We start from the raw sequence: 27,614 nt of genomic DNA on the forward strand, positions 1-27,614 counted from the left end.
CATAGATACAAGTGTTTGTGCAGCAGCTCAGGAGCTGCAACATGAAGCCAATTTCCAGAACAACATCACTCATCAACACAGAATCATCTATCAAATAATATGTCCGTCTCCATATAGAATACACCATGAAAACTGTCCATAACAGGATGAAATTCAACGAGATAAGGAACAGCAATATGATTGATTTTGTTCGACTCGCCATCTCTGGGTCTCTGGACCTCTTCGCAGCATTGATTGCTCGAAGTCGGCTGCGGGCTTTATTGCTCACCACTATGTGTCTGATGGTTGCAACATTAAGCAACAGAATCAGGACGAATGGGACACACGGAGTCGCAATGTGATGCAGAAACTCGAAGGCTATCCAAACAGGAGATACTTGAGTTGAGAATGTTTGAAAGCAAAAACTGCGTCTGTTACTAATCGAGTACCCGTCTGAGAACATGAAGTACCAAAAAATGTTTTTAAAACAGCTCAGCACAGCCACGGTTCCGAGAACCACAGCAGCCACTTTCTCAGTGCAATATTTATTCTTCAGCTTCTGACAACAAATGGCCACAAATCGATCAAAGGTGAAAGACACAGTAAACCAGACAGAACAGTCCGTAGCTGCATAAAGAAAGACACCATGGATATTACACACACGGATAGACCACAGGAAATAAAACCGCTCCCAGTAAACAATCGGGATGTGTCTGAATATTAGATCGAAAATAATGACCAGTAGATCTGCTGCTGCCATGGCCAGCAGGTAGCGAGTGACACATCTGGAGAGCCCACACTTCCGAATAGTCAGGGTTAGAATCGTAGCTACATTCGCTGGAGGGAAGCAAAATAAACAGTGAGATTCTGCATCTGGATGGAGAGAAAAACGTTAGTTTGACAGAATGATTATTGATCCGTTTCAAATATTAGGTCGGCACGGTATGCAATGGTTGTTACTGTTCTTTCACAGCTCCAGGCCCAGGTTCGATTCCAGGCTTGGGTCACTGTCTGTGCGGAGTCTTGACGTTCTCCCGTGTCAGCATTGTTTATTTTCTCCGGGTGCTGTGCTTTTCTCCCACAGTTCAAAGATGTGCAGGTTAGGTGTATTGGCCATTCTAAATTGCCCATAATGTCCAAAATGGTTTGGTGGAGTTACTGCGTTACGGGGATAGTGTGAAGGCGTGGGCCTGGGCAGCGTGCTCTTTCCAAGGTCGATGCAGGCTCGTTGGGCCGAATGGCCTCCTTCTGCACAGTAAATTCTATGATTGTATGAAATATGTCACCGAATCCAGTCACATTCTTAGGTGGTTGCTTTGGAAACGACACAGACGCTATTGGCTGATGGGAATTCTTTATGATGAAAACCTCGATGCTTTATAGAGGAGTGTAAAGAAAGTAGGAAGGTGATTAAGAGGGAAATTAGGAGGGCTGGGAAGGACTATGAAATCTTCTTGGCAAGGAAGATTATGGTGAATCCCAAAGCATTATTCGTACGTAAAAAACAAGAGGGTCACCAGCGAAAGGATTAGACCAGTTAAGGCGAGTGGGTCTATCTCTATGTTGAACCAGAGGACGGGAAGGGTACTAATTGAGTACTTTTCATCAGTGTTCACCAAGAAACGGACTTTGTGGAAGATGATTCTTGGGTGAGGTGTGTGGATAGTCTGGGTCATGTTCAAATCAAAAAGGAGGAAGTATTGGGTCTTATATATTATATTAAAGTAGATCCGTCTCCTTGGCTGGATGGGGTTTACCCCAGAATACTGACGGAAACAAGGGAGGAAATTGGTAGGGACTTACCTGACATCTTTGTGTCCTCATTGGCCACAGGTGAGATACGACAGGACTGGAGAAGAGCTGATCTGGTACCACTGTTTAAGAAAGACAGCAGCGATAATCCAGGAAATTATAGGCAGTGAGCCTCGCGTCGGTAGTAGGTAAATAATTGGACAGTATTTTCAAGGACAGGATTGATCCCCATATGGAAAGAAATGGGCTAATTTGCGATCGACAGCATGGTTTTGTGAAGGGGAGGTCGTGCCTCACTAACTTGCTCAAGGTTTTTTTAGGAGGTGACAAAGATGATTCATAAGGGAAGGGCGGTGGATGTTATTTGCATGGATTTCAGTAAAACCTTTGCCAAAGGACAGCACGGTGGCACAGTGATTAGCATTACTGCCTCACGATGCCCAGGTCCCAGGTTCGATCCCGGCTCTCGGACGCTCTCTGTGTGGAGTTCGCACATCCTTCCTGTGTTTGCGTGGGTTTTCCCCCCAAAACCAAGAGATGTGCAGGATAGATGGATTGGCCATGCTAAATTGCCGCTTAATTGGGAAAAAAAATGTTTTGTACTTTAAATGAATTTTTAAAAAAACATGACAAAGTGCCTCATGGCACGCTGGTACAAAAGGTGAAGTCACACGGGATCTGAGGTGAGGTGGTAAGATGGATACAGAACTGGCTCGGTCACGGATGGCAGATGGTAGCAGTGAAAGTTTTTTTTTCTGAATGGAAGGCAGTGACTCGCGATGTTCCACAGGCAACTGTGCTGGGGTCTTTGTTGTTTGGAGCTCATATGAACGATTTGGAGGAACATGCAGCCGGTCTGATTCGTAAGTTTGTGGATGACACCAAGTTTAGTGCAGTGGCAGATACTGTTGAGGATTGTCAGAGGATACAGCAGAACATTTATAGATTGGAGACTTGGATAGGGAAATGGTAAATGGATTTTAATCAGGATAAATGCGAATGAATGCATTTTGGTAGATCTAACATAGAGTGGAAATATGCAGTAAATAGCAAAACTCTTCGGGATAAAGAGAGATCTGGGTATACTGGTCCACAGATCTTTGAAAGTGGCAACACAAGTGGACAATGTAGTGAAGATAGCATACGGAATGCTTGCCTTCATTGGACGTGGATTTAGTATAACAACTAGCAGTTCATGGATAGAACCTTGGTAAGGCCGCCCTTGGAATATTGCACACAATTCTGGATGCCACATTACAGAAGGGTGTGGAGGCTTTGAACAGTTTGCAGAGGAGGTTTACCAAGATATTTCCTGGTGTGGAGGGTCTGTGCAGCAGTGCTGGTCCGACTGTTTTCATTCGAGAGACAGGGGTTGAGGGGTGACCTGATAGAGGTCTACAGTATTAGAAGGGGCATGGATAGAGTGGATGGGCAGGCACTCTTTCCTATGGTGGACGGGCCAGGCACCATGGGCCATAGGTTTGAGGTTCGTGGGGCAAAGTGTCGGTATGTGTGAAGCAGGTTATTTACGCAGGTGGTGGTGAGTGCCTGGAACGCGTTGTCAGAGGAGGTTGTGAAAGCAAATACATTAACGGCGTTCAAAAGGCAACTTGCAAAAAGATGGATAGGATGGGTATAGAGGGATAGGGCACAAGGACGTACTGAGGGTTTTGGTAAATGTCGGTATCATGACAGGTACATGCTTAGAGGGCCGAATGACCTGTTCCTGTGCCGTATTGTGCTTTGTTCTTTGTTCTAATAATTTCTAGGTGATCCGTTCCAAATCATACCCATTTGTGTCCAGTTGTGCTGTCGATTCATTGACTTTACAAAGAGTGTGCCCTTTGATTTTGTTTTGTTTCCACCCACACCAAATCAGCATCTTGTCCCTTTGTACCAATATCAATTCTTAATACAGCCTTGATGTCATCTTTCTCCAATACAGCAACTCCACCTCCTGTTCCATTATGTCTGTCCTTGTGGAATGCTGAGTACCCTTGGACATTTAACTCCCAGTCCCGGTCCTCCTGCAACCATGTTCCAGTGATCCCCACAAAATCACTCCCATTTGTATCTATTTGTGCTGTCAGCTCATTGACCTTATTCCAAAAACTGCGTGGACTCAGGCACAGGGTTTCCAAATATGTCCGACTGATTTGTCTTTCACTTGTAAGATTTTCTTGCGCACTATTCTTTTCACACACTCTGGCCTCCTTCATTAATCTCTGGTAAAAGTGTGCCGCATCCACAACTTTCGCTCTCACAGTCACCTTATATTTCTTATCCTTCCCCTCCCCGCTATTTGCTAGTTTAAAGTCCTTGTGACCACCCTATTTTCTCCTTTCCGCTGGAACAATGTTCCCAGTCCAATTCAGGTGGACGCCATCCCAACGGAACAGATCCATCCTGCCAACATACTGATGCCAGTGCCGCATGAAATGTAGCCCCCTTTTCCTGCACCACTCGTTTAGCTGCGTGTTTACTTCCCTAATTTTCTCATTCCTAGGCCAATTTGCAGATGCCTGGGGTAGAAATCCAGAGATTATAACCCTCGAGGACCTGTTCGTTAATTTTGGTTCTAGTTCCTGGTAATTCACAAACAGATCCTCAAACAGATCCAAGGGGCTGGTTTAGCACAGGTAAAAGAGCTGGCTTTTAAAGCAGACCAAGGCAGGCCAGCAGCACAGTTCAATTCCCGTACCAGCCTCCCCAAACGGGCGCCGGAATATGGCGACTGGGGGATTTTCAAAGTAACTTCATTTGAAGCCTACTTGCGACAATAAGCGATTATCATTTTCATTTTCATCCGTGCAGACTCCATACAGACAGTGAGCCAAGCCGGGAATCGAACCTGGGACCCTGGAGTTGTGAAGACATTGTGCTAACCACCATGCTACCGTGCTGCGCTTGATGTCCCGCACACTGGCACCGGGCAGCCAACATATCATGTGACACACTTGGTCCTGCTTATAAAGAATGCTCTTTGTCTCCCTAATCATTCAATCCCCTACTGCTACCAATTGTCTTTTTGCTTCCACGCTTGAATGTCCTCCTGTACCACGGCGCAGTGGTCAGCTAACTCATTCTCCTCATCAACAATGGATCAAGTACCTCCTACCTGTTGGACAAGGTCAAGAGCTGAGGCACCCATGCAACAATGTCTGTCCCTGACCACTGGCTGAATTCAAGGTAGTGAGCCGAAGTGGTGGGACTACCTCCTGGAACACAGTGTCTGGGTACCTCTCCCCCTCACTGATCTGTCGCAATGCCTGAAACTCAGAATCCAACTCATCAACTGTGAGCCGGAGTTCCTCGAGCAACCAACACTTACTACAAATGTGGTCACTAGATACCACAATGGGGCACATCAGCTCTTTCATCATGCTGGAAGAACACACCACGCATTTTTAATATTTCCCCATTACCTCAATATATAACAAGAAATTTCAAATGGATTTTCAAATTTGAACAAATTCCTTATTCGCCAAGAAAATCACTCCTTCCGGTAATGACACACTTCATCCCCCGCCCCGCCCCTCCCCAAGTCGGAACAGTGTGTCAGTGAATCAGTGAATCATCAGGCCCTTCGGCCCACGATGTTGCACCGAAACAAAAGCCATCTAACCTACACTATGCCATTATCATCCATATGTTTATCCAATAAACTTTTAAATGCCCTCAATGTTGGCGAGTTCACTACTGTAGCAGGTAGGGCATTCCACGGCCTCACCACTCTTTGCGTAAAGAACCTACCTCTGACCTCTGTCCTATATCTATTACCCCTCAGTTTAAAGTTATGTCCCCTCGTGCCAGCCATTTCCATCCGCGGGAGAAGGCTCTCACTGTCCACCCTATCCAACCCACTGATCATTTTGTATGCCTCTATTAAGTCTCCTCTTAACCTTCTTCTCTCCAACGAAAACAACCTCAAGTCCATCAGCCTTTCCTCATAAGATTTTCCCTCCATACCAGGCAACATCGTGGTAAATCTCCTCTGCACCCGCTCCAAAGCCTCCACATCCTTCCGAGAATGCGGTGACCAGAACTGTACGCAATACTCCAAATGCGGCCGTAACAGAGTTCTGTACAGCTGCAACATGACCTCCTGACTCCGGAACTCAATCCCTGTAACAATAAAGGCCAACATTCCATAGGCCTTCTTCACAACCCTATCAACCTGGGTGGCAACTTTCAGGGATCTATGTACATGGACACCTAGATCCCTCTGCTCATCCACACTTCCAAGAACTTTACCATTAGCCAAACATTCCGCATTCCTGTTATTACTTCCAAAGTGAATCACCTCACACTTCTCTACATTAAACTCCATTTGCCACCTCTCAGCCCAGCTCTGCAGCTTATCCATATCCCTCTGTAACCTGCTACATCCGTCCACAATATCGACAACACCACCGACTTTAGTATCGTCTGCAAATTTACTCACCCACCCTTCTGCGCCTTCCTCTAGGTCATTGATAAAAATGACAAACAGCAACTGCCCCAGAACAGATCATTGTGGTACTCCACTTGTAACTGAACTCCATTTTGAACATTTCCCATCAACCACCACCCTCTGCCTTCTTTTAGATAGCCAATTTCTGATCCAAACTGCTAAATCACCCTGAATCCCATGCCTCTGAGCTTACTAAAACACTTAAACCCCGGAACCTGCAACATCCATTCCTGTCCCTGCTCTATCCATGTCTCCGAAATGGCCACAACATCGAAGTCCCAGGGACCAACCCATGCTGCCAGTTCCCCTACCTTATTTCGTATACTCCTGGCATTGAAGTAGACACACTTCAAACCACCTACCTGAACACTGGCCCCCTCCTGCGACGTCAAATCTGTGCTCCTGACCTCTATACTCTCATTCTCCCTTACCCTAAAACTACAATCCAGGTTCCCATGCCCCTGCTGCATTAGTTTAACCGCCCCCCCCCAAAAGAGCACTAACAAATCTCCCCCTCCAGGAAAGTTGTGCCACTCAGGTTCAGATGTAGACCATCCTGTCTGTCGAGGACCCACCTTCCCCAGAAAGAGCCCCAGTTATCCAGAAATCTGAAACCCTCCCGCCTGCACCATCCCCGTAGCCACGTGTTTAATTGCTCTCTCTCCCTATTCCTCATCTCACTATCACGTGGCACGGGCAACAACCCAGAGATAACAACTCTGTTTGTTCTAGTTCTGAGCTTCCATCCTAGCTCCCTGAAAGCCTGCCTGACATCCTTGTCCCCTTTCCTACCTATGTCGTTAGTGTCAATGTGGACCACGACTTGGGGCTGCTCCCCCTCCCCCCAAGGACCCAGACAACACGATCCGAGACATCACATACCCTTGCACCTGGGAGGCAACATACCAATCGTGAGTCTCTCACGCTCCCACAAAATCTCCTATCTGTGCCCCTGACTATAGAGTCCCCAATTACTAATGCTCTGCTCCTCTCCCCCCTTCCCTTCTGAGCAACAGGGACAGACTCCGTGCCAGAGGCCCGTACCCCATTGCTTACCCCTGGTAAGTCGTCCCCCCCCCCACAAGTATCCAAAGCGGTATACTTGTTTCTCAGGGGAACGACCGCAGGGGATCCCTGCACTGACTGCTTTTTCCCAGTCCCTCTTACCCATCTATCTCCAATCTTTGGTGTAACTAATTCCCTGAAGCTGCTATCTATGACCCCCCTCTGCCTCCCGAATGATCCAAAGTTCTTTCAACACCAGCTCCAGTTCCCTAACTCGGTCTTGGAGGAGCTGGAGATGGCAGCACTTCCTGCAGGTAAAATCAGCAGGGACACTAACGGCATCCATCACCTCAAACATCCTGCAGGAGGAACATTGCACTCCCTTCCCTGCCATCCCTCTAACTTTCCACCAAGATCTGGCTAACAACTAAATTAAATTTTTGTTTAAAAAATAATAATAATAATAAAATATGGTACTTACCTCACACCAATGGGTTTTATTATTAGGTTAGAGGAGGAGGGCGGGTGGGAGACACTACACGTGTAGTGTCTCGGGTTTCCTCTCCACCAGAATTTATTGGTGAGGGTCTTCCCAGAAGTCCGCGGGTCGAACTTCCTGTTCCCGCCTTAAACACTAAAATTAAAAGAAACAGCAAAGAGGGACCGAAAACGGGACCAGGTAAGTGTTTACCGCTGAAATTGACTAGCCTGCTCCTGTGAAGGTCTCCCAGAAATCACTAACGCACCGCTCCCTCTGAAATCGACTGGCCCGCTCCTGCAAAGACAAGTGTTTTTAAAGGAGAGACTTACCTCCCAGATTGTGAACTATCTTCTTTTAAGACTCAGACATTTGACAGATCAGTGAAACTACATTGATGGAGAGGTAAAGGTGTTTCAGATTAAACTTCACAAAATGCATTTTCACATCCAAATATCAATGACAACAAAATCCCGTGGTTAACAATGCATTGGAAAATTAATATCACATAATGTTTCTTACCAGGGTCATCGAACCAAGCGAGAAAGGAATAGTAACCCGCCTAAATGATCTGGAGTGCGAAATAGGTCCGTTTTCCCAATGACATCCATTTATAAAATGTAGAAACTTGGTAAAGCGCTCCGAATATACTCCCGTTCACTGTTGGAACATCCAGTCTTTCGTGCTCAGATTCTGGTCAACTAGGATTGCTTCCAGATTCTCATCCATTGATGTAGTATTCCTACCGACTGTTCTCAGACTCATTGTTGTATCATTCCAATCCATTGTTCTCACATTCACAGCCATTGTTGTAACATACCAGGCTGTGAATGTCACATTTCAATATCTCGCCTCCCACCCTCTGGAGCCGCTGATCTCTCTCAGTTGCCAAAGCGATGCTGCCGAAGAGACATTGAAAGAAGCACCTTGAAAGGAGTCTTGGTTTAAAGAAAGTGGGCAGCACGGTAGGACAAGTGGATAGCACTGTGGCCTCACAGCGACGGAGTCCCATGTTCGAGTACCCACTGGGTCACTGTTTGTGCAGAGTCTGCACGTTCTCCCCGCGTGTGCGTGAGTTTCCTCCGGGTGCTCCGGTTTCCTCCCACAGTCCAAAGACGTGCAGGTTAGGTGGATTGGCCATGCTAAATTGCCATTAGTCTCCAAAAAGATTAGGAGGGGTTATTGGGTTACGGGGATTGGGTGCAAGGGAGGGCTTAAGCGTGTCGCTGCAGGCTCGATGTGCCGAACGGCCTACTTCTGCACTGTATGTTCCACGTTCTCATTTAAAAATTGGAATCTCTCAAGGGAACCAATTTGCGTCCACGGAGGCTGATCCGATTTCCATTATCTGACAAAAGCAGTTAGTCGTAATTCAGGAACGCAGGGAAATGCTCTGGGGTTCTTAGTTTGAATGCAACCAGGGCATTTGGAGGGATTCAATCCAATACATATACAGAAAAAAATGCCGAACGGTGTCCATGAGACAAATCGATTGCCGTAAAAACCCAGCTGGCTCACTAATGTCCTTCAGGGAATAATAACAACCTGAGCAGCGAAAAAGCAGGTGCAGTTAACTATTTTCAATGTTATTCAGACATGAATAAACTCTGACAATCAGCCATGGATATCAGAGTGACGCCGAGGAATTGAGGTGTGTACAGTGAACAAGATGAACAAGACAGGGGCGAATTATAAACTTTGTAGCAAACTCTGTAATGCCAACAGTGGTGAGTTTCCAGAGATCACAACTCGGGTCAAAATTATTCGTTCTGACAAGACACCCGCACCACAGATAACACGAGGTTGACTAATGCATTCGTCTCACATGCAACCCAAGATGGTCAGAAAACTTGGGAATCTGTTGAACCTTCCTATTCAACACACGCTGCGACATGACTCCACCACCGTAGATCCCGAGCACGGAAAAGGGAAGCTCTGGCCACGGGGATCGCCCCCAAAATGGCAAAATGTTGTTGCTCCAACTCGGGCGTATGGGGAAATCTGGGAAAATGTCGGAGGACACAGAGAGATAAGAATACAGCTACATTCCTCTCCCTATCCCGAGAAACCCGTCCAGTTAAGAGACATGGTGAACCCACAAGCAGGACACATCCCTCTCCACTGACAAGACAAGGACGAGCGTCAACCGGCCCGAATTATATTTGTGACCGACTCCGTCACTTATTTCCAAAACCCTCGCGAACCTAATCATTATTCACAAGGTCCTGAGAAACCTCTACAGTCCTCTGACGGGCCTGAAAGAAATCAAAAGGAACGAGTATGCATGAAAGATAAATCTCCTAGTTTTGAGGGGCGCCCGCTCCTAACTCAATCTACCCACGCCCCGCCTTGAAATCAATGGCGGTGTCAGGCCTTTACAGAATGGTCCTGCAGCGTCAGATGTGAGAATATTGAGCGCCTAGTGAACGGTTGGGTAGGAGGCATCCAGCAAATGTCTATCGGATAATGGAGGGTCCCGCATCACACTTAACACCAGCAGATCTCCCCGAATTGAATGGTGCATTCAAAGGGAAATCATGTTGAGCGGTTTCAACGGCACTTGCAACAAGGTGGAGAAACTGACCCTTTAGAGTTTAAACTGAAATTCATATTGATTTTCCATTCTGCTATCTTGAGTGATTTATCCCTTGGACAGAAGATATCCTCGGCTTCGAGCGAAGGTGAAAGTTTAGTTTATCCTTTGACACAGCAAATTGTATTGTTTACCAAATTAATGGAGGGTTAAACGCACTATCACCGATCTCTGTGTGAAAATACATGGATCAAATGTGTACCGTGGGTCATCTGTGCGTTCAGCCAGGCAGAATGTCAGGGTTTCTATCGACGCAACAAGTGCTCTGGAATCGACAGCCTGTTTCAGCCCAACACCAATATAATAGGGGCGGAATGTCAGCAGAGGTCGCTAGAGAGGGGCTGGACCCAAGCTCAGAAGTCAAATGGTTTCCCCAAGCTATCAGGAGATAATGTGCCGAAAGTAATTGCCGGATTAGTGGTGCAGAGAGTCCAACTTCCCGTACGCTCATCAAAGAAGTCTCCTATCAGGCCAATAAAGAAGCCGGATGAGTCCTGGCCCCGAAGTATCGACTACCGAAAATTGAATAAAAGAACCCCTGTGACCTCCACCGCAGTTGTGAGCAGTTCCGAGGTTTTGGTTAAAAAAACACGACACGAGCCCGACATTTTACTGTTTTAGATACATGGAATGGATGTTGGTCAATTTCGTTCAGAAGGGAATGGCAATGTAAGTTTCCCTTCACTTTCTTGGGTCAACACTACACCTGCACATGTTTGCCACAGGGATTCCCATATTCCAAACATCAAATTTTAATTCAGTACGTAGACGGCCTTCTCCTCCAAAACATCCAGAGAGAAGGACACAGATATCCTCGATGATTTGCTTGGCCTTCTCGCCATCCTGGGACAAAACGTTAAACCAACACGCTCTGATCATGGAAAGCCGGGTCGCATTCTTAGGCGCAATGGTGAACTGGACGAATCGAGACATAGAAAGGAAAAGGCTATAGACCACCTTTACCCTCGATTTAAAATTCTTAAGATTGTTTTTTAGGATTGTTTCGATATTGCTGAAACCACATTCACAGTTTAGGAACAAAAACTTCACCGTTGTCTCATTTACCAAAAACAAAACATCCCTTGGAATGGGACTGAGCTGTTCACACACGTCATTCGTAAACTAAAAATACATTGGCCCAGGCGCCAGCCATGAAAACACCGAATCCAGAATTGCCTTTTGATATTCAAGTAGCGGCGATGGACAGTTCTATCTCTGCTGGTCTACTACAGGAAGGTACCGGGAGACTGGGACAGGCTGGCTGTGCGTCGCGGCACTTCTACCCAATAGAACAGGCATTTTCTACATTTGAACGCCACATACTGACAGTTTCCGGGGCAGAACAACTTTTCAGCTCTGCAATTGGCCTGAATACACCATTTTAGCACAACAGACACCTCTCCAATTATTATTAGATGGACGCATAAGAGATGGAATTCTTAGTCAGATCACAAATCTCTATGAAAGATAACGTTACAAGGGAAGCACATTCCTGTTGACAGAAGTATTACACCCACTTTCCTTGCAGGCATCAGCAATGGCGGGGAAGCGCTGAAATGCCAGCTCGTGGCAGAACCTGGTCCGAAGGGGCCAATTCTGCCAAGAAAAACGAGGGAAGAAGGGTAAGTGCCCTATTGCTGAGTAGAAACCAGAGAATAATAGACAGACAAAAATAACCATTAAAATAACGTATAATGGGATCCTCGATTGAGGATGGATTGAGGGAAATCGGATGTGGCCATCATGTCGAAAACAATCAAGGGTGGGTTCTCGAGGTAAGAACATTGAACCTGCCCATTGCCACGGGCGTTCAGAGTGTTTGATGAACAGCAGTAACATTTATAGTCACCTACCCGGAACCCGTCACCCCACGCCCCCTCCCTCCCCCGTCTAACCACATGACATTTTTTCAGACAGCATGGATGTTTCTAATGGACTGACTGAATTTTTGCCGATATAGGAAGCTGGAGGGTTTGTATTAATCGATGAAGAACCTGTCCCGTCAACTACATTAATACCGTATGTAATCGGGAACGCCTGCGGAGAACAATATGAGGTAATTAAGGTAAAGACTCGTCATAGACCCCCGCCAGCAGCCAAAGTGCAGAAGAGTTCGCTAAGCAAGAGGCCAGTTTGCTGCCCCGATGCATCAAACTCAAAGTGAGGGTATTATTCAATTCCAAAGATACGATTTGTTTTGAAACCAATTCGAACCCATTCTCATCATCATTGAAGAAGTAGAAGAACAAGTAAGACATCAAGGACCGGTAAATTATTTAAGACGGGTTATACATCGTGCCAAACCTGTATCATAATTTGTAATTAATCAAGTTATTGAGGTTAGGGATCATCATGGAATAGCAACAACTGTAGAAAGAATGAAGAACTTATGTTGGAGGCATATTTTGATAAATACGTAACGCGTTTCACTGAAAAGTGCTTGATATGTGCCCGGAAGCACATTGACCGATACGATCACAAAGGAGAACAGAGACAATTGTAACTCATTCCAACAATAATTCAAGTATTTATTTTAAATTAATTAACTAGTGCTTAAATAGCACTCAGCGGGGTGCAGTGCTCCAACTGCGAGATGTGGCAGATCTGTGACGCTTCCAGCGTTCCGTTCAACTACATCTGCAGCAAGTGTAAACAATGGCAGATCCTCAAGGAGCGCGTGGTTCGGTTGGAACAGCAGTTGGATGCACTCAGGAGCATGCAGCTTACGGAAAGCGTGCCCACACCCAAGATCCAGGAAAACCGATGTGTAAACGCTAGGAAGGGCAGGCAGTCAGCACAGGAATCCTCAGTAGCTGTGCCCTCCTCTAACAGGTATACCGTTTTGGATACTGTTGAGGGACATAGCATATCAGGGGAACAAAAAACAAAGAAATGTAAAGCACAGGAACAGGCCCTTCGACCCTCCAAGCACGTGCCGACCATGCTGTCCGTCTAAACTAAAGTCTTCTACTCTTCCTGGGTCCGCATCCCTCTCTTACCATCCTATTCATTTATTTGTCAAGATGCCCCTTAAATGTCACTATCGCCCCTGCTTCCAGCACCTCCTCCGGCAGCGAGTTTCAGGCACCCACTACCCTCTGTGTAAAAAACTTGCCTCGTACATCTTCGCTAGATCTTGTCCCTCGCATCTTAAACCTATGCCCCCTAGTAATTGACTCCTCTACCCTGTGGTAAAGCCTCAGACTATTCACTCTGTCTCTGCACCTCATAATTTTGTAGACCTCTCTCATGTCGCCCCTCAACTTCCGTCGTTCCAGTGAGAACAAACCGAATTTATTCAACCGCTCCTCATAGCTAATGCCCTCCATACGAGGCAACATCCTGGTAAATCTCTTCTGCACCCTCGCTAACGCCTCCACGTCCTTCTGGCAGTGTGGCGACCAGAATTGAACACTACTCCAAGTGTCTTTCCGTTATTTGGACCGGGGCAGGTATGACCGATATACGAAGGATGGGTTGCATCTAAACTGGAGAGGCATAGATATCCTGGCCGCGAGGTGTGCTAGTGTCACAAGGGAGGGTTTAAACTAGTATGGCAGGGGGGTGGGCACGGGAGTAATAGGTCAGAAGTTGAGAGCATTGAGGGAGAACTAGGGAATAGGGAGTGTGTGGCTCTGAGGCAGAGCAGACAGGGAGAAGTTGCTGAACACAGCGGGTCTGGTGGCCTGAAGTGCATATGTTTTAATGCAAGAAGTCTTAGGGTAAGGCAGATGTACTTAGAGCTTGGATTAGTACTTGGAACTATGATGTTGTTGCCATTACAGAGACCTGGTTGGGGGAAGGGCAGTATGACAGCTACACGTTCCAGGATTTAGCTGTTTCAGGCGGGATAGAGGGGAATGTAAAAGGGGTGGCAGAGTTTCGCTACTGGTTAGGGACGATATCGCAGCTGTACTACGGGAGGAATCCTCAGAGGGCAGTGAGGCTATATGGGTAGAGATCAGGAATAAGAAGGGTGCAGTCACAATGTTGGGGTTTACTACAGGTCTCCCAACAGCCAGCGGGAGATAGAGGAGCAGATAGGTAGACAGATTTTGGAAAAGAGTTAAAACAACAGGGTTGTGGTGATGGGAGACTTCAACTTCCCCAATATTGACTGGGACTCACTTAGTGCCAGGGGCTTAGACGGGGCAGAGTTTGTAAGGAGCATCCAGGAGAGCTTCTTAAAACAATATGTAGACAGTCCAACTAGGGAAGTGGCTGTACTGGACCTGGTATTGGGAAATGAGCCCGGCCAGGTGGTAGCAGTTTCAGTAGGGGAGCATTTCGGGAACAGTGACCACAAATCAGTAAGTTTTAAAGTGCTGGTGGACAAGGATAAGAGTGGTCCTAGGGTGAATGTGCTAAATTGGGGGAAGGCTAATTATAACAATATTAGGCGGAAACTGAAGAACCTAGATTGGGGGCGGATGTTTGAGGGCAAATCAACATCTGACATGTGGGAGGCTTTCAAGTGTCAGTTGAAAGGAATTCAGGACCCGCATGTTCCTGTGAGGAAGAAGGATAAATACGGCAATTTTCGGGAACCTTGGATAACGAGAGATATTGTAGGCCTCGTCAAAAAGAAAAAGGAGGCATTTGTCAGGGCTGAAAGGCGGGGAACAGACGAAGCCTGCGTGGAATATAAGGAAAGTAGGAAAGAACTTAAGCAAGGAGTCAGGAGGGCCAGGCGGGGTCACAAAAAGTCATTGGCAAATGGGTTATGGAAAATCCCAAGGCTTTTTACACGTACATAAAAAGCAAGAGGGTAGCCAGGGAAAGGGTTGGCCCACTGAAGGTTAGGCAAAGGAACCCATGTGTGGAGGCAGAGGAAATGGGCGAGGTTAAAAATGAGTACTTTGCATCAGTATTCACCAAAGAGAAGGAATTGGTAGATGTTGAGTTTGGGGAAGGGTGTGTAGATAGCCTGGGTCACATTGAAATCCAAAAAGACGAGGTGTTGGGCGTCTTAAATTTTTTTAAGGTAGATAAGTCCCCAGGGCCTGATGGGATCTACCCCAGAATACTGAAGGAGGCTGAACACCGAATCCTGAAGGAACACTGAACACCGGCCGGTAGTTCACTGGATTATCCTTGCTATCCTTCTTAAACAAAGGAACAACACTGGCTATTCTCCAGTCCTCCGGGATATCGCCTGAAGACAGTGAGGATCCAAAGATTTCTGTTAAGGCCTCAGCAATTTCCTCTCCAGCCTCCTTCAAAAGCAACCAGAACAGTGGCTGCAGGATATCGATAGTTATCGGGGACTCGAGAGTAACGGCCAGAGATAGGCGCTTCTGTGGACGTGAACGAGACTCCAGGATGGTATGTTGGCTCCCCGGTCCCAGGGTCAAGGAATGTCTCTGAACGAACGTCATCCAGACGTCAAAGTACAGATAGGTACTATCGACATAGGCAAGAAGTGTGTTGAGGTCCTGTAGAAGGAGTTCAGCGAGTTAGGCAGTGAGCTAAAAAGTATGACCTCTAGGGTTGTGATAGTCTCTGAAATGGTGGACAGTGTTCCAGACAGCTGTAAACGAAAGTCTGTGCCCTCCTCTGACCTAAACTCCGTGGTGTCCTTGGTCTTGGGCAGAGGGCTGTTTTTCCGGCTGCTCTCCCCGTCGGTGATCGGCCGTTTGTTGGCACCGTCTCTGGCATTGTCTGGGGGTGGGGCGTCGCCTACCTACACATTGGCGCCCTCCCTCGTCTAGTGTCTCTGCTCGGACTATGCGGTTGTCCTGGGGGCGGGGGGGGGGGGGCGGGGAGGGGGAGGCAAACACAAAGAGCAACAGTGTTAGATGGCATGGCGCATGCAGCTCTATGGTTGGGAATTTGATGGCATCAGTGGCCAGGGTACCCGGCCAGTGCAGCAGATATTTGGATCAAGGTGAGGGTCCGGCCGTCACATGTGTGTAGCGGTAGGGTGCTTGGTACCGGAGCACAGCGCAGGGTCTCCAGTCCGGGGCACCTCCCCGACGGCCATGACGGCGGCTCCCACATCAGCCCAGGCTCGGCGAACGATGACGCCTGATGGTCTCGGTCCACGCCCGGGATCCATCATCAGCCTCCTCTCCTCCACGGTGTCAAGGTGAGTCCGCAGTTCGGCGTCCCGGAAGGGCGGCGCTGCCCTCCTTGCGGCCATGTTGGCTGCGACGCTTGTGTGTGGGAGTGGGAGAATGCATTTTTTGCAGCCGCGCCAGGGAGTCAATCATGGAACCGGCGAATCGGCCGCCGTTCTGTTAACGGACTGTGGCGTTCCACATTCCGCCCGTGCTAGCCCCTTGGGGGCGGTTGAATCGCTGCAGCTATGGACCCCATCTCGACGTCGGGAAACTCCACCGTTTTCCAAAGGCATCAACACTTAGCCTCCAGAATGGAGAATTCAGCCCATGGTGAACCACGCGGCCCCGAAATAGCTGCAGAATCGGGGCAGGTGTGGCGCTAGTTTCTCTGTCAGGAAAGGTTCGAATTCTCCGTTGGCGGCAACACTTCGGGCCGGAGTCTCCGATTTTGCGGCTAGGTTCGGATCGTACGACCAACATCTCGGCTCCGCCCCCGCACCGATGCTCCGCCCAGTGGGGGGGGGGGGGGGGCAGCAGCTGCGTCACATAAGCCCCCGGCTTTACCTGCAGATCAGGACGGAGAAGGGCCGCGTTCCTGGCCACACATGCGCACGGCGGTAGCCTGCAGCAGCCTGCCGTACAACATGGCGCCGGCCGTCCGCGGACCCCGCAAGATAGTGTCCCCTGTAACCCCCCTCACCGCCCCGGACCATCCCTCACCATACCCTCAACCCCTGCCGAAGTCCATCTGTCACAGGAACGGCTACCCCACCCCCCAACCCCACTGACTGCGGCACCGCTGGACATAGTCTGCAACCGCCACGCCAGGATCATGCAAGTCGAGAGGACACGTGTCCCTCGCCATCGTGAAGTCGGCCCATCGGAGGCGGAGCATCGGGGGAGGGCCTCAGCTGATGTTCTGAGGCTGTCACAAAGGCGTACGCCTCGACTAAGCTGTTTTTGAGGGGTTGGAACATGCGCAAAACGGCTCCGCCCAGGATTTTGGAGTAAAACCGGATTCTCTGGCCAATTGCTGAACACAATTTCGGCGTCGGCAATCGGAGAATCCAGCCCCTGGTCTCAGAAACCGATCTGGCCCAGGATATTCCATAGTTGGTTAATCGACATTTTGTTCTCAGTAACCATCTCGTACACACTCCACGAGTTCAGACAATACCGAATTATTGCTCAATCTCCGAGTAAATTAAAGCCACGAATGATTACTGTAGCATCCTGATTACACGCGTCTCGAATTAACTGTCAAATGCGATCGTGCCTAAACACGACAGATGACAGTACTGACAACTCCGAATAATGCTTTCGGCTGCCTGTTGCCATTTACTTCCACTCAGATTCATTGTACATTTGGAGTATCATTGCCTATGCCGTATTTTACACATGCATGGATTTTATCAACGAAGAGCATCACCCACACCTTTTCCTTTTTATCTATCCTTACCAAACATGCCGCCTTGTGTTTGTTATCCGTAGTTTATGCTCCTAATTCCTCTACCATCTTACAAATGCGCCGTGTATTTAGAGACTGTGCGTTTCGATTTGTCTTTAAAAAAAATGTTCACACGCTGTTTTCTTAATTATGCCTTCTTTGTTGTTAGACCATGTTTCTCCCTCCTTCTACATTGATGTCTCCTTTCCTGTCTTTCATTCCTATCTATATTTCACTCTCTAACGTCTGCCCGCTCAGATTTACACCCCCTGTCAATCTAGATCAAACTATCCACAGCAGCAAGAGCGAAAATCTCTGCAAGGATATTGGTCCCTGGCTTGCGGTTCTGCAACTTTATGATATATACCATCAGCTGTATTTGTCATATTGTCTTTCTTCTTGTAATCATCATTCAATATTCAATATTTTTAATTTAAAGAACACTTGTCACCGTCACTGTTGCATCCGGATTATAGCTTTGAACATAAGAGGACCAGAGGGGTACCAGTATCCTGGGCGGGGAAATTTGCTAATGCTCTTCGGGAGGGTTTAAACTAGTTCAGCAGGGGCTTTGGAACCTGAATTGTACCTCCAGTATACAGGAGGTTGAGAGTAGTGAGGTAATGAGTAAGGTTTCAAAGTTGCAGGAGTGTACCGTCAGGCAGGAAGGTGGTTTAAAGTGTGTCTTCTTCAATGCCAGGAGCATCCGGAATAAGGTGGGTGAACTTGCGGCATGGGTTGGTACCTGGGACTTCGATGTTGTGACCATTTCGCAGACATGGATAGAGCAGGGACAGGAATGGTTGTTGCAGGTGCCGGGGTTTAGATATTTCAGTAAGCTCAGGGAAGGTGGTAAAAGAGGGGGAGGGGTGGCATTGTTAGTCAAGGAAAATATTACGGTGGCAGAAAGGACGTTTGATGAGGACTCGTCTACTGAGGTACTATAGGCTGAGGTTAGAAACAGGAAAGATGAGGTCACTTTGTTAGGGGTTTTCGATAGACCTCCGAAAAGTTCCAGAGATGCAGAGGAAAGGATTGCAAAGATGATTCGGGATAGGAGCGAAAACAACAGGGTAGTTGTTATGGGGGACTTTAACTTTCCAAATATTGACTGGAAACGCCAAAGTTCGAGTGATTAAGATGGGTCTGTTTTTGTCCAATGTGTGCAGGAGGGTTTCGTGACACAGGATCTAGATAGAACAACCAGAGGCGAGGTCATATTGGATTTGGTACTGGGTAATGAACCAGGACAGGTGTTAGATTTGGAGGTAGATGAGCACTTTGGTGATAGTGACCACAATTCGATTACGTTTACTTTAGTGATGGAAAGGGATAGGTAAATACCGCGGGGCAAGAGCTATATCTGGGGGAAAGACAATTATGATGCGATGAAGCAAGACTTAGGATGCAGCGGATGGAGAGGAAAACTGCAGGGGATGGGCACAATGGAAATGTGGAGGTTGTTCAAGGAACAGCTACTGCGTGTCCTTGATAAGTATGTGCCTGTCAGGCAGGGAGGAAGTGGTCGAGCAAGGGAACCGTGGTTTACTAAAGCAGTCGAAACACTTGTCACGAGGAAGAAAGAGGCTTATGTAAAGATGAGACATGAAGGTTCAGTTAGGGCGCACGAGAGTTACAAGTTAACTAGGAAGGACCTAAAGAGAGAGCTAAGAAGAGCAAGGAGGGGACATGAGAAGTCTTTCGAAGGTAGGATCAAGGATTTCCCTAATGCTTTCTATAGATATGTCAGGAATAAACGAATGACTAGTGTAAGAGTGGGGCCAGTCAAGGTCAGTCATGGGAAGTTGTACTTGGAGTGCGAGGAGATAGGAGAGGTGCTAAATGAATATTTTTCGTCAGTATTCACACAGGAAAAAGACAATGTTGCCGAGGAGCATAATGAGATTCAGGCTACTAGACTAGAATGGCTTGAGGTTCATAACGGGGAGCTGTTAGCAATTTTGGAAAGTGTGAAAATAGATAAGTCCCCTGGGCCGGATGGGATTTATCCTAGGATTCTCTGGGAAGCTAGGGAGGAGATTGGCTTTGATCTTTAAGTCATCGTTGTCTACAGGAATAGTGCCAGAAGACTGGAGGATATCAAATGTTGTCCCCTTGTTCAAGAAGGGGAGTAGAGACAACCCCGGTAACTATAGACCAGTGAGCCTTGCTTCTGTGTGGGCAAAATCTTGGAAAGGTTTATAAGAGATTGGATGTATAATCATCTGGAAAGGAATAATTTGATTAGAGATAGTCAACACGGTTTTGTGAAGGGTAGGTCGTGCCCCACAACCCTTATTGAGTTCTTTTAGAAGGTGGCCAAACAGGTAGCTGAGGGCAAAGCAGTTGATGTGGTGTATATGGATTTCAGTAAAGCGTTTGAAAAGGTTCCCCACGGTATGCTACTTCAGAAAATACGGAGGCATGGGATTCAGGGTGATTTAGCAGTTTGGATCAGAAATTGGCTAGTTGGAAGAAGACAAAGGGTGGTGGTTGATGGGAAATGTTCAGACTGGAGTCCAGTTACTAGTGGTGTACCACAAGGACCTGTTTTGGGGCCACTGCTATTTGTCATTTTTATAAATGACCTGGAGGAGGGCGTAGAAGGATGGGTGAGTAAATTTGCAGATGACACTAAAGTCTGTGGACAGTGCGGTAGGATGTTACAAGTTACAGAGAGACATAGATCAGCTGCAGCGCTGGGCTGAGAGGTGGCAAATGGAGCTTAATGCAGAAAAGTGTGAGGTGATTTATTTTGGAAGGAATAGCAGGAAGACAGAGTACTGGTCTCATGGTAAGATTCTTGGCAGTGTGGATGAGCAGAGAGATATCGGTGTCCATGTACATAGATCCCTGAAAGTTGCCACCCAGGTTGAGAGGGTTGTTAAGAAGGCGTATGGTGTGTTAGCTTTTATTGGTAGAGGGATTGAGTTTCGGAGCCATGATGTCATGTTGCAGCTGTACATAACTCTGGTGCGGCCGCATTTGGAGTATTGCGTGCAATTCTGTTGCCGCATTATAGAAAGGATGTGAAAGCATTGGAAAGGGTGCAGAGGAGATTTACCAGATTATTGCCTGATTATGGAGGGAAGATCTTATGAGGAAAGGCTGAGGGACTTGAGGCTGTTTTCGTTAGAGAGAAGAAGGTTAAGAGGTGCCTTAATTGAGGCATACAAGACGATCAGAGGATTGGATAGGGTGGACAGTGAGAGCCTTTTTCCTCGGATGGTGATGTCTAGCACGAGGGGACAAAGATTTAAATTGAGGGGAGATCGATATAAGACAGATGTCAGAGGTAGGTTCTTTACTCAGCGAGTAGTAACGGCGTGGAATGCCCAGCCTGCAACAGTAGTGGACTCTCCAACACTAAGGGCATTCAAATGGTCATTGGATAGACATATGGACGATAAGGGAATAGTGTAGGTGGGCTTTAGAGTGGTTTCACAGATCGGCGCAACATTAAATTAAATGAAAATGAAATGAAATGAAAATTGCTTATTGTCACAAGTAGGCTTCAAATGAAGTTACTGTGAAAAGCCCCTAGTCGCCACATTCCGGCGTCTGTTCGGGGAGGCTGTTAAGTGAATTGAACTGTTTTCATGGCCTGCCTTGGTCTGCTTTCAAAGCCAGCGATTTAGCCCTGTGCTAAACAGCCTCTAAACATCGAGGGCCGAAGACCTTGTACTGCGCTGCAATGTTCTATGTTCTATGTTCTATAACTGAAACTCTTAAAGGAACTTGTTTTTTTTTTGCACTGAGTGCTGAATTTGGTGCTTTTTGAGTGCGATAGTGAGAGTTTGGTGACCAAGGGAGTATAAGGCTTCATTTTTATCTCAAGTTTAGTCTTTCTTTTATTTAGTTAATTAACTTAAAAGTTGCTGTTTGGTTTAGAAGAAGGTGAATTTTCAATCAGCTTTAAACAGGCTTCTACTTCTAGGCACTTGCAGCTGGAGCTTGTTAATTAGTTAATTGGATTAGGCCAGTTTTTCAGAGGCTAGATTCACAGTATAAAAGTGATCCCCTGCAGTGCAGACTTTGTTTGCACTGAGTGCTGAATTTGGTGCTTTTTGAGTGCGATAGTGAGAGTTTGGTGACCGAGGGAGTGCTGAATTTGGTGCTTTTTGAGTGCGATAGTGAGAGTTTGGTGACCGAGGGAGTTAGGTGAGGAGGGAGTAAGGTGCTCCTTTCATTTTGTTTCCGACATTTCCGCAAAGAGTGCGAAGAGAGCCAGGAGTTTACAGGAAGTGTCGCTGACTGGGAGCAGAGTCGGAGGGCGCAGATCTAGTTAGTCCACACAGCAGCTATATTCTGTAAGGTAAGAGGGGATGGAGGCTAGGCCAGTTACATGCTCCTCCTGTAGGATGTGGGTGGTGAGGGATACCACCGGTGTCCCCACTGACTATACCTGCGGGAAGTGCACCCAACTTCAGCTCCTCAAAGACCGTGTTAGGGAACTGGAGCTGAAGCTGGATGAACTTCGGATCATCCGGGAGGCAGAGGGGGTGATTGAGAAGAGTTACAGGGAGGTAACCACACCCAAGGTACAGGACAAGAATAGCTGGGTTACAGTCAGGGGAAAAAAACAAACAGGCAGACAGTGCAGGGATCCCTCGTGGCCGTTCCCCTTCAAAACAAGTATACCGTTTTGGATGCTGTTGGGGGGGGGGATGACCTACCGGGGGAAGGCCCTAGCGGCCAGGTCTCTGGCACTGAGTCTGGCTCTGGGGCTCAGAAGGGAAGGGGGGAGAATAGAAAAGCAATAGTTGTAGGAGATTCAATGGTTAGGGGAATAGATAGGAGATTCTGTGGTCGCGAGCGAGACTACCGGAAGGTATGTTGCCTCCCGGGTGCCAGGGCCAGGGATGTCTCGGATCGTGTCTTCAGGATCCTGAAGGGGGAGGGGGAGCAGCCAGAAGTCGTGGTGCACATTGGTACCAACGACATAGGTAGGAAAAGGGGTGTGGAGGTAATAAACAAGTTTAGGGAGTTAGGCTGGAAGTTGAAAGCCAGGACAGACAGAGTTGTCATCTCTGGTTTGTTGCCGGTGCCACGTGATAGCGAGGCTAGGAATAGGGAGAGAGTGCAGTTGAACACGTGGCTGCAGGAATGGTGTAGGAGGGAGGCCTTCAGGTATTTGGATAATTGGAGCGCCTTCTGGGGAAGGTGGGACCTGTACAAGCAGGACGGGTTGCATCTGAACCAGAGGGGCACCAATATCCTGGGAGGGAGGTTTGCTAGTACTCTTCGGGAGGGTTTAAACTAATTTGGCAGGGGAATGGGAACCGGATTTGTAGTCCAGCAACTAAGGTAGCCGATATTCAGGACGCCAAAGCTTGTAATGAGGCAGTGGGGAAGGGAACACTGACAAAGGAGAGTATTTGCAGGCACGGAGATGGGTTGAAGTGTGTATACTTCAACGCAAGAAGCATCAGGAATAAGGTGGGTGAACTTAAGGCATGGATCGGTACTTGGGACTACGATGTGGTGGCCATCACGGAAACTTGGATAGAAGAGGGGCAGAAATGGTTGTTGGAGGTCCCTGGTTATAGATGTTTCAATAAGATTAGGGAGGGTGGTAAAAGAGGTTGGGGGGGGGGGTGGCATTATTAATTACAGATAGAATAACAGCTGCAGAAAGGCAGTTTGAGGAGTATCACCCTATTGAGGTCGTATGGGTTGAAGTCAGAAATAGGAAAGGAGCAGTCACCTTGTTAGGAGTTTTCTCTTGCCCCCCCCCCCCCCCCCCCCCCCCAATAGTAGCAGAGATGTGGAGGAACAGATTGGGAAACAGATTTTGGAAAGGTGCAGAATTCATAGGGTAGTAGTCATGGGCGACTTTAACTTCCCAAATATTGAGTGGAAACTCTTTAGATCAAATAGTTTGGATGGGGTGGTGTTTGTGCAGTGTGTCCAGGAAGCTTTTCTAACGCAGTATGTAGATTGTCGAACCAGAGGAGGGGCAATATTGGATTTAGTACTGGGTAATGAGCCAGGGCAAGTGATAGATTTGTTAGTGGGGGAGCATTTTGGAGATAGTGACCACAATTCTGTGACTTTCACTTTAGTAATGGAGAGGGATAGGTACGTGCAACAGGGCAAGGTTTACACTTGGGGGAAGAGTAAATACGATGTTGTCAGACAAGAATTGAAGTGCATAAGTTGGGAACATAGGCTGGCAGGGAAGGACACAAATGAAATGTGGAACTTGTTCAAGGAACAGGTGCTACGTGTCCTTGATATGTATGTCCCTGTCAGGCAGGGAAGAGATGGTCGAGTGAGGGAACCATGGTTGACAAGAGAGGTTGAATGTCTTGTTAAGAGGAAAAAGGTGACTTATGTAAGGCTGAGGAAACAAGGTTCAGACAGGGCATTGGAGGGATACAAGATAGCCAGGAGGGAACTGAAGAAAGGGATTAGGAGAGCTAAGAGAGGGCATGAACAATCTTTGGCGGGTAGGATCAAGGAAAACCCCAAGGCCTTTTACACATATGTGAGAAATATGAGAATGACTAGAGCGAGGGTAGGTCCGATCAAGGACAGTAGCGGGAGATTGTGTATTGAGTCTGAAGAGATAGGAGAGGTCTTGAACGAGTACTTTTCTTCTGTATTTACAAATGAGAGGGGCGATATTGTTGGAGAGGACAGTGTGAAACAGATTGGTAAGCTCGAGGAAATACTTGTTAGGAAGGAAGATGTGTTGGGCATTTTGAAAAACTTGAGGATAGACAAGTCCCCCGGGCCTGACGGGATATATCCAAGGATTCTATGGGAAGCAAGAGATGAAATTGCAGAGCCGTTGGCAATGATCTTTTCGTCCTCACTGTCAACAGGGGTGGTACCAGGGGATTGGAGAGTGGCGAATGTCGTGCCCCTGTTCAAAAAAGGGACTAGGGATAACCCTGGGAATTACAGGCCAGTTAGTCTTACTTCGGTGGTAGGCAAAGTAATGGAAAGGGTACTGAAGGATAGGATTTCTGAGCATCTGGAAAGACACTGCTTGATTAGGGATAGTCAGCACGGATTTGTGAGGGGTAGGTCTTGCCTTACAAATCTTATTGAATTCTTTGAGGAGGTGACCAAGCATGTGGATGAAGGTAAAGCAGTGGATGTAGTGTACATGGATTTTAGTAAGGCATTTGATAAAGTTCCCCATGGTAGGCTTATGCAGAAAGTAAGGAGGCATGGGATAGTGGGAAATTTGGCCAGTTGGATAACGAACTGGCTAACCGATAGAAGTCAGTTACCAGTGGCGTACCGCAGGGATCAGTTCTGGGTCCTCTGCTGTTTGTGATTTTCATTAATGACTTGGATGAGGGAGTTGAAGGGTGGGTCAGTAAATTTGCAGATGATACGAAGATTGGTGGAGTTGTGGATAGTAAGGAGGGCTGTTGTCGGCTGCAAAGAGACATAGATAGGATGCAGAGCTGGGCTGAGAAGTGGCAGATGGAGTTTAACCCTGAAAAGTGTGAGGTTGTCCATTTTGGAAGGACAAATATGAATGCGGAATACAGGGTTAACGGTAGAGTTCTTGGCAATGTGGAGGGGCCTCCTTCTGCACTGTAAATTCAATGATAATCTATGATTAATCTAGGACAAAGGTTCGGCACAACATCGTGGGCCGAAGGGCCTGTTCAGTGCTGTATTTTCTATGTTCTATAACTGTTACAGTTCCTCCCAACATGACTAGAAAAAACACTGAGCGCTCGTTCTGTGTAAAGTCTCTTGCTAATTGTGTGCTGCACACAACGCGGAGAGGTGGTTCAATATGATGCAGTTTACTGAGATTTTTCTGTATGAGACAGAAAGTTCAACAAATGTTGAGGTCAAACTGCAGCCTTGCCGTCAGCAGCCTCTGTGAACACTTAGTAATGATAAGCTCATCTAAGATCAACAACGGTGATATGAGAGAGGCCGCTCACATATCAAAGGAGGATTTAAATATTATTGTTGCCCCCGCTATTATTTCCACCTTTCCGTCCACACTGACCCTCAGAACCTCCAGAAAGTGTTCATTGTGATATAAAAATAATTGGATTGAAAGGAGTTAACTGATCCTGCTTGTTCTGTGGCTGGAATTAATGTCGGTCTCCCTGGATTCTAATCGTGTCACTGGAGGGGTTCCCTCTTCTATTAATAAGGATTCCTTTCAATGTGTTATCACAAACTGTTAGGGGAAGCATCAAATCCAACACTAACAGAGATCAACGGCTTCAGAGAGACCGAGAGGAGGGAGCAGAAACTGAGAACAACGGATTTGGAATTTTCTACAGTGGATTCGAATCTGGGAACAATCGATCGGGACGTTCCAACAATGGACAGGAGTTTATACCAGGGTCTTTTTTGGCTTTCCCAAGATTGGATTTCATTAGCATCTAGGATTCAAGATGTACTTATGATTATTCAAGCGGGATACTATCCGATCCTGGCTATTATTGGTGTTACTGGTAAGTCTCCCTGTCTAGATATTAATTCTATAAACCGTGTTTAACTAGACTCCTGTTCTTGTCATTTAATCCGCCCTGTTTGCTGCTGTTGTTTCAGTTGAGTTTCTGAATGCAGTTACTAACTCTACAAAACACGGCTAAATGTTTCATCGTTCTTGTTTTCTTCACTCTCTCCTCTGGCTTCGCGTGGAATTGTTGCTCAGTTCCCATATGCAGCGATTATATTTGTGATCCACTGATTACCACTTCTGTTCGCCTTTAATCCTCAGCCTTCGTCTGACCCAATATCCACCCGATCATTAATCATGTCCACAGTCACCTCCAGAATATCGTCCTCTGGATCATCCCAGCTGACAATGTGATTTTCTGACTTGACTATTCCAAATCTCTGCTGAACTGCCTCCGAGTTACAAAGTGCAGAATCGTATCTGACCTGAAACTCTGCTCTCCATATCCCAATCTGTGACCAAATCCAATTCATCCAACATCCTTGTGCTCACTGACCTCTATCACCCTGTGCTCTGTCAAATCAATAATTTACTAACAGATCTGATTAAATGCCTCCGTCCATTTGCCCAACTCGCTGGTCATTCCCCAGAACGTTTCTGCTTGTTCAAATATAAAAAGAGACTGATAGCACCCGGCAACCCCTCAAACGCTCTGTTCCTAATCTCAAACCCATATCACTCCCTGACATTAGCTTTCACTGACACAGCCCCTGTTGTCCCTGTTCTGTGAAAATCTCGATCCATAAACCTTGCAGGCACACTGCTGGACATTTCCAGTGTGGGGTTCTCGGGAGATAGGTAGACTAAGTGAATAAGTCCTGACAGAAAATCCGGAGTGAATTCCTGTATTTGGGAATCTGTCATCCATCAGGCAGCATTTCTGCAAGCCCAGCAGCAGACCTGGTACCAAACAGCACTGATTCCCCCCTTTCCTGGGAACAATACTAGCAATGGCCAGAGAGAGATCCTGATGCTTGGACAACTCAGGTCCACCAGACTACTTACCCAGGCCTGCAACCTGGAGAGAACACGCCAGCTTTGTCGTTCCCGATGGCACAACACAGGAAGAAGCAGATATCGGTTATCAACTCTCACAGCGCTCGAACACCAGGGGTTGCTGTCAACAGTGGATGAAAACATGAGATTTCAGTGAATAGCTACCTTCCTTAGTCGCCAGTCCTTTTACTGCTGCCTCATCGCGGTCTCCTGGTTCCAATCGATCATTGAAGCTTAAGGTGTCCTCTCTGAACAGGCAGGTTGTTAATCTGTACACCAGGCAAGATAAACTTCGCAAAGACAATCAGCAGTCTTTCCTTTCACAAGCTGGATGATAAGGACCCTGTGTCCTGGCCTGACCAATAACATTCTGCACGTTGATGATATACACAAGACA

This window comes from Scyliorhinus torazame, chromosome 23 (assembly GCF_047496885.1).
Source record: "Scyliorhinus torazame isolate Kashiwa2021f chromosome 23, sScyTor2.1, whole genome shotgun sequence".
NCBI classification, from domain to species: Eukaryota; Metazoa; Chordata; class Chondrichthyes; order Carcharhiniformes; family Scyliorhinidae; genus Scyliorhinus; species Scyliorhinus torazame.